At 42.7% G+C, this 11611-nt stretch overlaps 4 non-coding genes across 4 annotated transcripts; all 4 read left to right on the top strand.

The window, feature by feature from the left end:
* The first annotated feature begins 6328 nt into the window (after positions 1-6328).
* LOC140275713 (U5 spliceosomal RNA) lies at positions 6329-6442 on the top strand. Its single transcript, XR_011908434.1, has one exon. It is a non-coding gene; the product is annotated as a U5 spliceosomal RNA (small nuclear RNA).
* A 308-nt stretch (positions 6443-6750) lies between these two features.
* LOC140276026 (U2 spliceosomal RNA) lies at positions 6751-6934 on the top strand. The gene has a single exon (XR_011908718.1). It is a non-coding gene; the product is annotated as a U2 spliceosomal RNA (small nuclear RNA).
* Positions 6935-9201: 2267 nt separating this feature from the next.
* Positions 9202-9315, top strand: LOC140276336 (U5 spliceosomal RNA). Its single transcript, XR_011908938.1, has one exon. It is a non-coding gene; the product is annotated as a U5 spliceosomal RNA (small nuclear RNA).
* Positions 9316-9623: 308 nt separating this feature from the next.
* LOC140276025 (U2 spliceosomal RNA) lies at positions 9624-9807 on the top strand. Its single transcript, XR_011908717.1, has one exon. It is a non-coding gene; the product is annotated as a U2 spliceosomal RNA (small nuclear RNA).
* The last annotated feature ends 1804 nt before the right edge of the window (positions 9808-11611 follow it).

Genomic DNA, 11611 nt, shown 5'->3' with positions numbered 1-11611 from the left:
TTGCAGCTGAACACCTCCTCTCCTGCTTATGATCATGTGCAGTTTGATATTTGAAAATTTTTTTTTCATGTTTTCTAGCAATTATTGATGGACATTCAGACCGTCTTGAAGCTGAACACCTCCGCTCCCACTTTTGATGGTGTATAGTCGGGCTTTCGAGCCTTTTCTTCCCCGGTTTTTACAAATTATGGTTGGACATTCAGACCTTCTTGCAGCCGAAAACCTCCACTCCCTCTTTTGATCATACATTGTCGGGCATTCGCACCTTTTCTTACCCGCTTTTTACAAACCATGGTCGGACTTTCACACCTTCTTGTAGCCGAACAACTCTGCTCCCGCTATTGATTGTGTACAGTCGGGTATTTTAACCTTTTCTTACCCGCTTTTTACCAACTATTGTTGGACATTCACACCGTCTTACAGCGGAACACCTGCGCTCCCTCTTTTGATGGTGTATGTTCGGGCACTCGAACCTTTTCTTACCCGCTTTTTACAAACTATGGTCAGACATTCAAACCTTCTTGTAGCCGAACACATCCACTCCTGCTTTTGATGATGGGTATTCAAACCTACTTGTTGCCCGATTTTCATTAATTATGGGTGGACATACACACCTTGTCGCAGCCAAACACCTCCGCTCCCTGTTTTGATCATGTATGATTGGACATTCGCACCTTTTCTCACCCGCTTTTTACTATGGTCGGCCATTCACAGCTTCCTCTCCACCATACTTGTATGGTGGGATATTCACACCCACTTGCATCCGAAGACATCCGCCCCCACTTTTGTTGATATTTAGTCGGTCATTCGCAGCTTACCCGCTTTTGGCAAACTATGGCCTTCTTGCAGCCAAACACCTCTGATCTCGTTTTTGATGATGTAAGGTTGGGCATTCAGACCTTGCTTCACCTGCTTTTCACCAAATATAGTCGAACAGTCACACCTTCTTGCAGCCGAACACTTCTGCTCCATCTTTTAGTGTTCTATGGGGTATTCACACCTTTTTTTTCACCGCATTTTATTGATTATGGTTGGAAATTCTCACCCACTCTTATCCGAAGACCTCTCCTCCTGCTTTTGTTAATATATAGTCGAGCATTCAAACCTTTTCTTACCCGCTTTTTACAAATTATGGTCGAACATTCACACCTACTTGCAGCCGAACACCTCCGCTCCCGCTTTTGATGGTGTATAGTCGGGCTTTCGAGCCTTTTCTTCCCCGGTTTTTACAAATTATGGTTGTATATTCAGACCTTGCAGCCGAAAACCTCCGCTCCCTCATTTGATCATACATTGTCAGGCATTCGCACCTTGTCTTACCCGCTTTTTATAAACTTTAGTCAGACATTCACACCTTGCAGCTGAACCACCTCCGCTCCCTGTTTTGATAATGTATGGTCTGGCAATACTACCTTTTCTTACCGGTTTGTGAGTAATTATGGCTGGACATTCACACCTACTTGCAGCCGAACACCACTTTTCCCGCTTTTGATGATGTATGGTCCGGCATTCTTGTCTTTTCTAACACATTTTTCAGCAATTATGGTCGGAGATTCACACCTACTTGCAGTCGAACAGCTCTGCTCCCGCTTTTGATTATGTTTGGTTGGATATTCGAAACTTTTCTTCACTGCTTTTTACAAACTTTGGTCGGACGTTCACACCTTCTCTCAGCCGAACACCTCCGCTTCCGCTTTTGATGGTATATATTCGGGCATTCGAACCTTTTCTTACCCGCTTTTTACAAACCATGGTCGGACTTTCACACCTTTTTGTAGCCGAACAACTCCGCTCCCGCTATTGATTGTGTACAGTCGGGTATTTTAACCTTTTCTTACCCGCTTTTTACCAACTATTGTTGGACATTCACACCGTCTTACAGCGGAACACCTCCGCTCCCTCTTTTGATGGTGTATGTTCGGGAATTCGAACCTTTTCTTACCGGCATTTTACGAACTTTGGTCGGACATTCAAACCTTCTTTTAGCCGAACACATCCACTCCTGCTTTTGATGATGTATGGTTGAGCATTCGCACCTTTTCTTACCCATTTTTTACAAACTATGGTCGGACATTCACACCTTCTTGCAGCTGAACACCTCCTCTCCCGCTTATGATGATGTGTGGTTTGATATTCGAAAATTTTCTTTCATGTTTTCTAGCAATTATTGATGGACATTCAGACCTTCTTGCAGCTGAACACCTCCGCTCCCGCTTTTGATGATGTATAGTCGGGCTTTCGAGCCTTTTCTTCCCCGGTTTTTACAAAATTATTGTTGGACATTCAGACCTTCTTGCAGCCGAAAACCTCCGCTCCCTCTTTTGATCATACATTGTCGGGCATTCGCACCTTCTCTTACCCGCTTTTTACAAACCAGGGTCGGACTTTCACACCTTTTAGTAGCCGAACAACTCCGCTCCCGCTATTTATTGTGTACAGTCGGGTATTTTCACCTTTTCTTACCCGCTTTTTACCAACTATGGTCAGACATTCACACCTTCTTACAGTGGAACACCTCCGCTTCCTCTTTTGATGGTGTATGTTCGGGCATTCGAACCTTTTCTTACCCGCTTTTTACAAACTATGGTCGGACATTAAAACCTTCTTGTAGCCGAACACATCCACTCCTGCTTTTGATGATGTATGGTTGGGCATTCGTACCTTTTCTTACCCATTTTGCAGTAATTATGGGTGGACATTCACACCTTTTTGCATTTTAACACCTCCTCTCCCGCTTATGATCATGTGCGGTTTGATATTCGAAAATTCTCTTCCATGTTTTCTAGCAATTATTGATGGACATTCAGACCTTCTTGCAGCTGAACACCTCCGCTCTAGCTGTTGATGGTGTATAGTCGGGCTTTCGAGCCTTTTCTTCCCCGATTTTTACAAATTATGGATGGACATTCAGACCTTCTTTCAGCCGAAAACCTCCACTCCCTCTTTTGATCATACATTGTCGGGCATTCGCACCTTTTCTTACCCGCTTTTTACAATTCATGGTCGGACTTTCACACCTTTTAGTAGCGGAACAACTCTGCTCCCGCTATTGATTCTGTACAATAGGGTATTTTAACCTTTTCTTACCTGCTTTTTGCCAATTATGGTTGGACATTCACACCTTCTTACAGCGGAACACCTCCGCTCCCTCCTTTGATGGTGTATGTTCGGGCATTCAAACCTTTTCTTACCCGCTTTTTACAAACTATGGTCAGACATTCAAACCTTCTTGTAGCCGAACACATCCACTCCTGCTTTTGATGATGGGTATTCAAACCTACTTGTTGCCCGCTTTTCATTAATTATGGGTGGACATACACACCTTGTCGCAGCCAAACACCTCCGCTCCCTGTTAGGATCATGTATGGTTGGGCATTCGTACCTTTTCTTACCCATTTTGCAGTAATTATGGGTGGACATTCACACCTTCTTGCATTTGAACACCTCCTCTCCCGCTTATGATCATGTGCGGTTTGATATTCGAAAATTCTCTTCCATGTTTTCTAGCAATTATTGATGGACATTCAGACCTTCTTGCAGCTGAACACCTACGCTCCAGCTGTTGATGGTGTATAGTCGGGCTTTCGAGCCTTTTCTTCCCAGATTTTTACAAAATATGGATGGACATTCAGACCTTGTTTCAGCCGAAAACCTCCGCTCCCTCTTTTGATCATACATTGTCGGGCATTCGCACCTTTTCTTACCCGCTTTTTACAAACCATGGTCGGACTTTCACACCTTTTAGTAGCGGAACAACTCTGCTCCCGCTATTGATTGTGTACAATCGGGTATTTTAACCTTTTCTTACCTGCTTTTTGCCAACTATGGTCGGACATTCACACCTTCTTACAGCGGAACACCTCCGCTCCCTCCTTTGATGGTGTATGTTCGGGCATTCAAACCTTTTCTTACCCGCTTTTTAAAAACTATGGTCAGACATTCACACCTTCTTGCAGCCGAACACTTCCGCTCTACCTTTTAGTGTTCTATGGGGTATTCACACCTTTTTTTTCACCGCATTTTATAGATTATGGTTGTAAATTCTCACCCACTCTTATCCGAAGACCTCTCCTCCTGCTTTGGTTAATATATAGTCGGGCATTCGAACCTTTTCTTACCCGCTTTTTACAAATTATGGTCGAACATTCACACCTACTTGCAGCCGAACACCTCCGCTCCCGCTTTTGATGGTGTATAGTCGGGCTTTCGAGCCTTTTCTTCCCCGGTTTTTACAAATTATGGTTGGACATTCAGACCTTGCAGTCGAAAACCTCCGCTCCCTCTTTTGATCATACATTGTCAGGCATTCGCACCTACTTGCAGCCGAATACTTCCGCTCCACCTTTTAGTGATGTATGGTTGGCATTTGCACCTTTTCTTACCCTTTCTTACCCTACTGATTGCTTAAGATTAAGTTGTTTTTTCTCAAACTACAACATTTTTTTAATTGTTGAAACTTGATTTGAAGTGGATAAATAAGGAGGACAAACAGTTTTAAGTCAGGCTAATAGAAGGAATTCATTTTATAGCAAAATCTGTATTTCGTCATATGTCGAGAGATGCTTATTGCTGAAGAAGTACAAAGTACAACGTTGTTTATCGTTGAAACTTGATTAGACATGAATAAATATGAAGGACAAAGCAGTCTTAACTTGGTTAGAGTTAAGGAATTCGTTTTATAGGAGAATCCGAATTCGTGCATAACTCGTAAAATAGAGCTTATTTTCGGATTCCTGAAGAATGAGTCTGGTTCTTTCTCATAATACAAAGTTTGTTGTTTATTGTTGAAACTTCATCAGAAGTGAAGAAATAAATGAATGCCTATCAACAAATGTGGGATCTAAACTCTAGTGCTTCCTCTAAAATAATTTCCTTTCTCAATTCAGAAATGTGTGTGTGTAAGTCACAACACCCGTGACACCAAAACGGCTTTCTTTTCTCTCTTTTCTCTACACTCTGCACTGTGAGCACACACACCAAATCAGAAAGGCTTTTTTCTCTCTTTTCTACATTATGGACTGTGGGGACACAAAACCGCTCTCTCTTTTTTTTTTTGATTGTGTGCCAGGGCGTTGTCTCACGTATTAGATTATGCTTACGATACGAATGGGTTTATCAGTCACATCAGAATCCATACATACTGATCCTCCCGTAATAAAATGGTCGGATCTTATCAAACACACTTTGTTTCTTGTGACAATCAAGTCAGCGAAACAGCGTATACACGTCAAGACACTGAATCAAGTTTGCCACAAGAACTCATAAGTTTGGCAGTATTGCTCTGCCGTCAGCAATCATACACCCATTTTATTTTCGTGAGACATGTGCAGGCACCTGTTCATCTACTGTTCTATCACTATGAATTAGTTTATCTATTATTAATAAGGATACTTCTACAACTACTATCAAAGTATGTCCAGACTTCTTATGTTGTCAGTTGCTATATATGAATAAGTGGGTAGCTACTGACAAGCATTAAGCATGTCACACAGCCCAAACATATAACATTTCAGGACACACCACACAGTTAACAACCACAGTGAAGTGTCAAAGCCCAAACATGTAACATTCAACAGTACACTTACACAACACATTCAAATCAAACAGTCAGACAACATACAAGAACATATACCCCAGCCGGCATTGCTCCCTGCCTATTTTCCTACAGCTCACTATGTGTGCGCACACCTTTATTCACAAACTCTTCAACTTATACTCTTTTACCAAAGCTGCTACAGCTCGATTGGCCGAATACCCTTAGATCCTATTTCGGTGAATTTGACATCTGCCTTACATGTAACAGATTAGCGGTTTAGCAGTTTTAATTTAGTTTGAGTGAAGGAATTCATTTTATAGCAAAATCCGAAATCGTGAAGAACTCGTGAAAGTAAGCTTATTCTCGGATTCCTGAAACTTTAGATTTGCTCTTTCTTTTACTGCAAAGTACAACGTTGTTTTTTTTTTTGTTTAAATCTTTCTAGATATGGTAAATATGAAGGACAAAGCAGTTTTAACATAGTTTGAGTGAAGGAATTCATTTTATAGATAAAATCCCAAGAGTCTGCTGAGAAAAGAGAGTGAATGCGAAGTAGACTTTAACACGGCTCTGGGAGCGAGCCGAGTGTGGGCTGACCGGGAGAATTGCTTGAAAGAAACGCGACACCGAATGAGCGGTCAGAACAAAGCCTCAATACGGTGTTCCCGTGGTGTTTTTGTTGCTGCCTTGTCGATTGCACAGGGGCAAGCGTTTCAACCAAGCAACGCTCACCATTGGGAAGGTGGCTATGGCAACTAGCCTGATGCCCTGCTCCCGCAGTGACGGATAATCGTACTCTGGTTTCTCTTCATAACATACAAGTCTTTCGCCTTTTACTAAAGACTTTCGTGGAGAGCAGCACTAATGAGTTGTTTCTATTTTTGGCAGGCTTTACCTTTGCGGGTGAAGCCCTTTCTGTCTGTGCAAAAGAAATCTTGTTACTGTGCAGAGTGACTTCTCTGAGTAGAGTCGCCTTACTTGTTGCGATTGTGCCGATGTTCGAAGCTGGAGTGCAAAGTTGTTGCTTGAATGGTGCTTGCTGGAGCATGCGGGAGTGCAAAGTTATACCATTTAAAAGGGCTGAAGAGTGCTCAGTGCAGCGGGTGGGCGGAGGTGCAACGTGACACTCTGGCCACCTATGGCCATAAAAAGAACACTGCTACAAGTGCGCATTGTGCCAGCAAGGGCCCTCGGACCTGAAACAGTGGACAGTTATCGCTTCTCGGCCTTTTGGCTAAGATCAAGTGTAGTATCTGTTCTTATCAGTTTAATATGTCCTCTATACGAGGACTACATATTAAATGGATTTTTAAGAATAGGAGTTGAAAAAGAAGCTTGCTCCGTTCACTCCAAGCATCGACCCGGTACTGCAGTGCCGCTGGGAACGGTGCGCTCTTCTCTGCTCTTGTGAAAAAGCAAACAGCGGTGCAGGATGGAAGTTTCAGGGAGCCCAAGATGAAACTTTCTTTTAATCTGCTGAGAAAAGAGAGTGAATGCGAAGTAGACTTTAACACAGCTCTGGGAGCGAGCCGAGTGTGGGCTAACCGGGAGAATTGCTTGAAAGAAACGCGACACCGAATGAGTGGTCAGAACAAAGCCTCAATACGGTGTTCCCGTGGTGTTTGTGGCTGCCTTGTCTTTTGCACAGAGTAAAAGACAAGGCAGCCATCGAATAGGGCCCGATTGTTCCTACTTGGTCAGCCGAGGAGCAAGGGGGGGGAGCAAGCGTCTCAACCAAGCAAATCTCACCAAGTAGGAACAATCGGGCCCTATTCGATGGCTGCAACACCTGAAAGAGATATTGATGCGAGACCCGATCAAAAGCTTTTTCAAAGTCTAAATTTAAGATGACAAGCCGGGTGTTTCTGTCTCTAGCGTAATCAATGATGTCTCGAATCAGTACGAGGCTGTCGGTGAGTTGTCTCTCTGAGATGGCACAAGCCTGGTCTGGGTGAATTACCTCCTCTAAAACAGAGGACATCCGTGTCGTTAAAACCTTGCTAAAAAGTTTACAGTCAAAGTTTAAAAGTGTGATGGGCCTCCAATTCTTTAGGTCAGTCTTATCATTTTTATCAGAAGTGAAGAAATAAATGAATGCCTATCAACAAATGTGGGATCTAAACTCTAGTGCTTCCTCTAAAATAATTTCCTTTCACAATTTAGAAATGTGTGTGTGTAAGTCACAACACCCGTGACACCAAAACGGCTTTCTTTTCTCTACACTCTGCACTATGAGCACACACACCAAATCAGAAAGGCTTTTTTCTCTCTTTTCTACATTATGGACTGTGGGGACACAAAACCGCTCTCTCTTTTTTTTTTTGATTGTGTGCCAGGGCGTTGTCTCACGTATTAGATTATGCTTACGATACGAATGGGTTTATCAGTCACATCAGAATCCATACATACTGATCCTCCCGTAATAAAATGGTCGGATCTTATCAAACACACTTTGTTTCTTGTGACAATCAAGTCAGCGAAACAGCGTATACACGTCAAGACACTGAATCAAGTTTGCCACAAGAACTCATAGGTTTGGCAGTATTGCTCTGCTGTCAGCAATCATACACCCATTTTATTTTCGTGAGACATGTGCAGGCACCTGTTCATCTACTGTTCTATCACTATGAATTAGTTTATCTATTATTAATAAGGATACTTCTACAACTACTATCAAAGTATGTCCAGACTTCTTATGTTGTCAGTTGCTATATATGAATAAGTGGGTAGCTACTGACAAGCATTAAGCATGTCACACAGCCCAAACATATAACATTTCAGGACACACCACACAGTTAACAACCACAGTGAAGCGTGTCAAAGCCCAAACATGTAACATTCAACAGGACACTTACACAACACATTCAAATCAAACAGTCAGACAACATACAAGAACATATACCCCAGCCGGCATTGCTCCCTGCCTATTTTCCTACAGCTCACTATGTGTGCGCACACCTTTATTCACAAACTCTTCAACTTATACTCTTTTACCAAAGCTGCTACAGCTCGATTGGCCGAATACCCTTAGATCCTATTTCGGTGAATTTGACATCTGCCTTACATGTAACAGATTAGCGGTTTAGCAGTTTTAATTTAGTTTGAGTGAAGGAATTCATTTTATAGCAAAATCCGAAATCGTGAAGAACTCATGAAAGTAAGCTTATTCTCGGATTCCTGAAACTTTAGATTTGCTATTTCTTTTACTGCAAAGTACAACGTTGGTTTTTTTGTTTAAATCTTTCAAGACATGGTAAATATGAAGGACAAAGCAGTTTTAACATAGTTTGAGTGAATTTATTCATTTTATTGATAAAATCCCAAGAGTCTGCTGAGAAAAGAGAGTGAATGCGAAGTAGACTTTAACACGGCTCTGGGAGCGAGCCGAGTGCGGGCTAACCGGGAGAATTGCTTGAAAGAAACGCGACACCGAATGAGCGGTCAGAACAAAGCCTCAATACGGGATTCTCGTGGTGTTTTTGTTGCTGCCTTGTCTTTTGCACAGAGTAAAAGACAAGGCAGCCATCGAATAGGGCCCGATTGTTCCTACTTGGTCAGCCGAGGAGCAAGGGGGGGAGCAAGCGTCTCAACCAAGCAAAGCTCACCATGGGGAAGGTGGCTATGGCAACTAGCCTGATGCCCTGCTCCCGCAGTGACGGATAATCGTACTCTGGTTTCTCTTCATAACATACAAGTCTTTCGCCTTTTACTAAAGACTTCCGTGGAGAGCAGCACTAATGAGTTGTTTCTATTATTGGCAGGCTTTACCTTTGCGGGTGAAGCCCTTTCTGTCTGTGCAAAAGAAATCTTGCTACTTTGCAGAGTGACTTCTCTGAGTAGAGTCGCCTTACTTGTTGCGACTGTGCCGATGTTCGAAGCTGGAGTGCAAAGTTGTTGCTTGAATGGTGCTTGCTGGAGCATGCGGGAGTGCAAAGTTATACCATTTAAAAGGGCTGAAGAGTGCTCAGTGCAGCGGGTGGGCGGAGGGGCAACGTGACACTCTGGCCACCTATGGCCATAAAAAGAACACTGCTACAAGTGCGCATTGTGCCAGCAAGGGCCCTCGGACCTGAAACAGTGGACAGTTATCGCTTCTCGGCCTTTTGGCTAAGATCAAGTGTAGTATCTGTTCTTATCAGTTTAATATGTCCTCTATACGAGGACTACATATTAAATGGATTTTTAAGAATAGGAGTTGAAAAAGAAGCTTGCTCCGTTCACTCCAAGCATCGACCCGGTACTGCAGTGCCGCTGGGAACGGTGCGCTCTTCTCTGCTCTTGTGAAAAAGCAAACAGCGGTGCAGGATTGAAGTTTCAGGGAGCCCAAGATGAAACTTTCTTTTAATCTGCTGAGAAAAGAGAGTGAATGCGAAGTAGACTTTAACACAGCTCTGGGAGCGAGCCGAGTGTGGGCTAACCGGGAGAATTGCTTGAAAGAAACGCGACACCGAATGAGTGGTCAGAACAAAGCCTCAATACGGTGTTCCCGTGGTGTTTGTGGCTGCCTTGTCTTTTGCACAGAGTAAAAGACAAGGCAGCCATCGAATAGGGCCCGATTGTTCCTACTTGGTCAGCCGAGGAGCAAGGGGGGGGAGCAAGCGTCTCAACTAAGCAAATCTCACCAAGTAGGAACAATCGGGCCCTATTCGATGGCTGCAACACCTGAAAGAGATATTGATGCGAGACCCGATCAAAAGCTTTTTCAAAGTCTAAATTTAAGATGACAAGCCGGGTGTTTCTGTCTCTAGCGTAATCAATGATGTCTCGAATCAGTACGAGGCTGTCGGTGAGTTGTCTCTCTGAGATGGCACAAGCCTGGTCTGGGTGAATTACCTCCTCTAAAACAGAGGACATCCGTGTCGTTAAAACCTTGCTAAAAAGTTTACAGTCAAAGTTTAAAAGTGTGATGGGCCTCCAATTCTTTAGGTCAGTCTTATCATTTTTATCAGAAGTGAAGAAATAAATGAATGCCTATCAACAAATGTGGGATCTAAACTCTAGTGCTTCCTCTAAAATAATTTCCTTTCACAATTTAGAAATGTGTGTGTGTAAGTCACAACACCCGTGACACCAAAACGGCTTTCTTTTCTCTACACTCTGCACTATGAGCACACACACCAAATCAGAAAGGCTTTTTTCTTTCTTTTCTACATTATGGACTGTGGGGACACAAAACCGCTCTCTCTTTTTTTTTTTATCGTGTGCCAGGGCGTTGTCTCACGTATTAGATTGTGCTTAAGATACGAATGGGTTTATCAGTCACATCAGAATCCATACATACTGATCCTCCCGTAATAAAATGGTCGGATCTTATCAAACACACTTTGTTTCTTGTGACAATCAAGTCAGCGAAACAGCGTATACACGTCAAGACACTGAATCAAGTTTGCCACAAGAACTCATAAGTTTGGCAGTATTGCTCTGCCGTCAGCAATCATACACCCATTTTATTTTCGTGAGACATGTGCAAGCACCTGTTCATCTACTGTTCTATCACTATGAATTAGTGATCTATTATCAATAAGGATACTTCTACAACTACTATCAAAGTATGTCCGGACTTCTTACGTTGTCAGTTGCTATATATGAATAAGTGGGTAGCTACTGACAAGCATTAAGCATGTCACACAGCCCAAACATATAACATTTCAGGACACACCACACAGTTAACAACCACAGTGAAGCGTGTCAAAGCCCAAACATGTAACATTCAACAGGACACTTACACAACACATTCAAATCAAACAGTCAGACAACATACAAGAACATATACCCCAGCCGGCATTGCTCCCTGCCTATTTTCGTACAGCACACTATGTGTGCGCACACCTTTATTCACAAACTCTTCAACTTATACTCTTTTACCGAAGCTGCTACAGCTCGATTGGCCGAATACCCTTTGATCCTATTTCGGTGAATTTGACATCTGCCTTACATATAACAGATTAGCGGTTTAGCAGTTTTAATTTAGTTTGAGTTGTTTTTTTTGTTTAAATCTTTCTAGACATGGTAAATATTAAGGACAAAGCAGTTTTCACATAGTTTGAGTGAAGGAATTCATTTTATAGATAAAAT

This window comes from Leuresthes tenuis, unplaced genomic scaffold, assembly GCF_036924035.1.
Source record: "Leuresthes tenuis unplaced genomic scaffold, fLeuTen1.0.hap1 SCAF_18, whole genome shotgun sequence".
Classification (NCBI taxonomy): Eukaryota; Metazoa; Chordata; class Actinopteri; order Atheriniformes; family Atherinopsidae; genus Leuresthes; species Leuresthes tenuis.
This window is presented reverse-complemented; position numbering and strand designations above follow the sequence as displayed.